The following is a 6,000-nucleotide window of genomic DNA, read 5'->3' as shown; positions in this document are numbered from 1 at the left end:
AATCTTTCTTACTTGTTCATCATGTTTTGCCTTGTTAATAAGATTGACAACCTTGTTAGCATGCTAAACTTGATAATGAGTGAGTAGTCTCTTAGCTAGGATTAATGTGTAATTAGGGAAACCAACATGGGGATTGATTCATGCTTAATCTAATATGTTCACATAATTAATTTGCTTGCTTGTTGTAATGTCAACCTATGCACATGTTATGTTTGATGAAATGCTAAGCCTATGAATCCTTGCATTTACAACCATCTCTTATCTATTCAACTTGACTTGTAAGATATAAACCAACTCGAGTCTAGTTATACGATGCATAGAAGTGATTAGGGGGAAAGTAAGTCGACTTGTAGGTGTTGTACAATCTAATCGATTCGGCTTCGGGACCCAACTCTTCCTAAGAACCGTAAGATATAAACCAACTCGGTTCCTTTACAACAATAATTGATTGCTTATATTTGAGAACATGTTTGTATGATCAACTCCCATAATTTCTTTATGAACCCATGATATCCTAGTATTTTTAGTCATTTGTTTACGTCTTTCCTTTTGTTGCTTGTTTATTGCTTTTATTAGATTAGAATCATCAACCCATTATAATTTTGACAACCCCTAGCACAACCATAATTAGATTGAATAATTTGAGTAACCACCGTCCCATGGATCGACCTCGACTTACCACTAACTAATTATTTGTTGAGAATTATAAATGTGTTTGATTGGGAGACCCGACGACATCACCCATATCAAAACGGCGCCGTTGCCGGGGACGGTGTTGTTTATTTGAATTGTTCTTTTGTCTAGTTTTGGTTGTGCTTCTTTTTTCTTGAGTTTTATTATACTTGTTCTATTTCATATGTTTATCATGTCTACATTCACTTTTTGGCAATATGAAAATGAGTCATTTGATAAATATGTTGCAAGATTTGAAGATTATATGACTCATGTTTGGCATCATGGTTTTACTCAGTCAAATTATGAAGCATGTTGTGTTGTTTATAATGGCATGAACCTTGAAACCCGCAACTTGGCATTTCACTTGGGTGGTGGTAGGATATGTGAGATGAGTTGTGAGGAATTTTGGGAATTTGTTGAGTTCATGACCATTCATTGTCTCAAGCAAACTATACATGACATATTTGAAAGTGCCAAGGAAGGTATAGAAGCGATAAAAACCACATTTCAAAAATTCATTGAGGAAAACTATGATGAAAATGAGATTTGTGAGGATGAGAAACCTTCATATAACCTTGAGTCAACCTACTATGCCCACAAAATTACCCCACCTTGGGAAGATGGAGTGCTAGATGAGGAGAGTGATGATGAGGAGGAGTACATTCTTGATTGTGAAACTAATGCTTGGATGCCGTCATCCTACTCTTCTTGTGTTTCAATGAAATCAACCTCCATGGAATTTGATGTTAATGGGTAAAGTGAGAATGATATGGATGTGAGCTTGAGTGAAAACTCACCATTTGAGGATGACATTTTAGAGGGAGACAATTGTGTTGAACTTGGTGAGCCTTGTTATGACAACCCCTTTGATAATGGACCTTGTTGGGATGAGGAATTTGATGAGGACATTTGGGAATCCCAAATAGACACCCTTAAAATCACCTTGGATGATGATGAGAGTACTTGCATTGAATGTCGTGATTTTGACTATTTGGAGGATGAGTTGAGTGAATTGCCAACCAACTACCTATTTCATGTTCCTTCCATCCATAATTTCTCTTATGATTTTGGTCATAACACTCTTGACATGCTTGTTCGGTCTCTTACTTGGGCATTGTTTCATTGCACAATCTTGTGTTGTTATCCATGCTTATTTATATCTCACTCCCAAGAATTTGACCGACTTCTACGTGCTTTGAGTGCTAGTGATAATCTTCCATGAAATTGTTTATTGATAATTTTTGGTTTGATGGAGTTCCTTAATAACCAATATCCATTAATTTGTATATATGCATTTAGTATAGTTTTGCATTCACTTAATAAAGTGCATGAGAGATGAAATGGAGGGATCTCATATTTTAATTGAGCTTTTTGAAGGAAATTAATGAAAATGAGAAGATGAAAAATGCAAAGAAATGCAGAAAATGGAGAATTTGGGCTTGTGAGTAAGTCTGTTATCAAGAGAAAGGTTTTGGGTCGAAATTTCAAAAAATACTCTCGTCCCGTGCTCAATCCGAGCGGATTGAAAGACAAGAAAAAGCAAAAAAGTCCCTGCCTGAGAATTCGAGCGGATTCTGGAGAAAAAGCGCATCCCAGCTGCCAACCCGAGCGGGTTCAGATCAACCCGAGCGGGTCCACTGCCAACCCGAGTGGGTTATTTTCAACCCGAGCGGGTTGACCCTGAAATTCTTCTCTCTCATTTGGCTCGTGTCATGGCTATATATGCTTCCTATCTACCATCTTCATCTCCTACAATGTTTGTAAGAACCCTTTTCTTTCCTTATCTCTCATGTATAGTTGTATTTATGTAGTTGCCTCATTATTAAACCCCTTTCTTCCTACATTAGCAATAGTGTTTAAAATTGGTTTGGGGAGGTTAAATCATGAAGTAACATACATATATCATATAGTTTAGACTTGCATTTGTATTATATTTCATATTGCATTTACATTATTTAGTTCATTTAGTATAGTTTGCATTGTAATATATCTCACATGATAAGATTAGTTTGCATTGTATTATATCTCACGTGATTCATGTAAGATAGTTGCATATAGACTAAAGTTCATGCATAGTCACTAATGGCCAAACCTGTAACACCCCCATACTCCAAGTGCCTTACCAGGACCACTCAGGTATGAAGATATTACCATCTCGGTTACCCGAGGCAATGATAATCAAATAAACAATAAAGAAACAACGTTTAAATAAAAATACTTAGTGAAGAGTTACAATTCTCGAAACCAAAACCAAAAGTATAATACATGTTCTCAAACTGACTGTTTACTGTTCTAACTGAAATGTAAAGAAACTATTAAGCTACAGCGGAAGACTTCTATCATCATATCGTGGCAATCCCAGCTATCCCAGTACTCATCTCATACCTGCTCAATATCTGCTCACCATCCCCGAATGGATCACCGCAGGTTTACAAAACAACAACCGGGGTCAGTACTAATCACACAACTCAATATATATATCAACAATAAGATAAACAGACAGCTTAACTGTCACACACACAACCACACCAATTCCAATAATCTCAATCACTCGATCGTCCACCCTTTGGACCGATCCTGCCGATGGTGGACCGCAGCCGTACCCACCAAATCCCCGCTCCTCATAATGAGCGATAACCCTGCCCATTAATGTGCATATCCCTTATGTGGCGGGTTCCACAGAAGGCGAAACTAGGGCGTGAAGCCACTCCCGCAAGTGACCTCACTCAGCCGAGGACACGCCTCGAGAACCATAGACCACAATCACAATCACAATCACAATCGTCACAATACCATTACTATATCAAACCATCAATCTCAACACATCAACAAACATCCCATTATGGGACTAATACTGAGTAGGAAATCCTACCGGAAAGCACACTATCGACGGTCTCTCACCGCCGTATCAAAAAGCTTCCTCTACGAAACCTCCTCCTATCATACAACATACAAATGCTACCAAATCACATACTACTTAAAAACCCCCAAATCCCTATATTAGGGTTTAACCAAATCAAAGGAAAGACAACAAAAAGGGTACATAGATCTTACCCTCGACGCAAGGGTCTCAACGGTATAACCAACGATGAGAACCGACCTTCCAAACTCCGGGATTTGCTAACGATGAGATTAGGATTAAGAACGTACTTGCTTTCTCTCTTTAACAGTAAATTAGGTTTTGCAAAAGAGTTTAGAATAATAACGACGAAGGTTATATATCTTAATCGCATAATTAACAAAACCCGAGAAAAACTCCCCGTAAACCGGCTTCTCGATCGAGTACCCTAGGTACTCGATCGAGTACCCCCTTACTCGATCGAGTATCCTAGTTACTCGATCGAGTACCCAACAGGTCAGAAACTTTTCTAAAACGCAACTTACCCTTACTCGACAGAGTAAGGCCTACTCGATAGAGTACCCAAAGACTCATAAATACGGAGTATTACAGTCTTCCCTCCTTAAAAAGAACTTCGTCCCTGAAGTTCAAACCACTACTAAACAAAGGTACTCCCCCAACGCTTCCGACTCACTACCAAAACAAAACTCAACATAAAACATGTTACTAACCCAACTCATCCCGACAAACATACCGACACAACATACAAAAAAAAGGTATAAAACGGTTAAAAACTCTTTGCGATCATCTCCTACCCCCCTAAAAGAAACAAGGTTACGTCCCCGTAACCATACATACCTGATCAAATAGAAAAGTGTATCGCTCTTTCATAGCTTCCTCTGGCTCCCATGTAGTTTCCTCAGTCTCGTGGTTAGACCAAAGGATCTTAAGCAAAACTGTCTCACCACTCCTAGTCTTCCAAACCTTTCGGTCAAGAATCTGCTTAGGCACCTCAAGATATGATAAGGACTCATCTAGCTCTAAGTTCTCTGCCTCTAACACATGTGACGGATCACTCACATACTTCCGCAGCTGCGACACATGAAACACATTATGCACTCTCTCTAACGCAGCTGGTAAAGCAAGACGATATGCAACTTCCCCAACTCGCTCTAAGATCTCATAAGGCCCTATAAACTTCTGACTTAGCTTGCCTTTCTTCCCAAATCTCATAACCCCACGCATAGGAGACACTTTCAAAAGAACCTTGTCCCCAACTTGAAACTCTATATCTCGGCGATGTAGATCTGCATAACTCTTTTGCCTATCCTGAGCTGCCCTCATCCGTTCCCTGATCATCTTAATCTGTTCCACCATCTCATGCACCATCTCTGGTCCTAAAACCACAGCCTCAGCAGTATCGTCCCAACAAATTGGACTCCTACATCTCCTCCCATACAAAGCCTCAAACGGTGCCATACCAATACTAGTGTGATAGCTGTTATTGTAAGAAAATTCTATCAAGTCCAACCTCTGTTCCCAGCTACCACCAAAATCCATCACACAAGCTCGCAACATATCCTCAAGAGTCTTGATTGTTCTCTCAGTCTGTCCGTCTGTCGCAGGATGAAATGCTGTACTCATCTTCAAAGTTGTTCCCAACGATTCCTGCAACTCTTTCCAAAACCTTGATATAAACCTCGCATCTCTGTCAGACACTATGTCCTTAGGGACTCCATGTAACTTAAGCACGTTCTTTCGATAAGCCATAGCCAATTGTGCTTTAGTCCATGTATCTTTCATTGGAACAAAGTGAGCTGACTTGGTCAATCGATCCACTATTACCCAAATCATGTTGTTACCTTGTTGACTCTTTGGCAAACCCACAATAAAATCCATGGAAATGGATTACCACTTCCACTCAGGTACCTGTAAAGACTGAATCTTACCTTGTGGTCGTCGCTGTTCCCCTTTAACTCTCTGGCATGTCAAACAACGGGCCACAAACTCTGCTGTCTCTTTCTTCATTCCAGGCCACCAAAACGTATTCTTTAAATATTTATACAACTTATCTCCACCTGGATGAACTGAATATGGTGTGTAATGTGCCTCTGTTATGATAGTCTTTTTCAACTCCTCATCATTAGGAACGCACCACCTACCATCAAACCTCAAACTACCATCTGTATGAATAGAGAATCGAGACACTGTTCCTTTCTCTACTCTTGCTCTCCACTCAATCATCTTAGGATCCAACGCCTGCTTACCTCGAATGTCATCATAAAACTCGAGCTGCACTGTCATATCGCCCATGGCATCTCCTTTCTGCATCATATGTATCCCAAACCTCGCTACCTCATCTCTCAGCCTCATCAAAGATAGAGTTGTACACGGAGAATGTACACTCTTCCTACTCAAAGCATCAGCAACTACATTGGCCTTCCCTTCATGGTAGATAATTTCCATGTCATAATTGCCAATCAGTT

Source organism: Silene latifolia, chromosome 5 (genome assembly GCF_048544455.1).
Source record: "Silene latifolia isolate original U9 population chromosome 5, ASM4854445v1, whole genome shotgun sequence".
NCBI lineage: Eukaryota > Viridiplantae > Streptophyta > Magnoliopsida > Caryophyllales > Caryophyllaceae > Silene > Silene latifolia.
The sequence above is the reverse complement of the archived record's forward strand: the minus strand, read 5'-3'. Positions refer to the sequence as shown.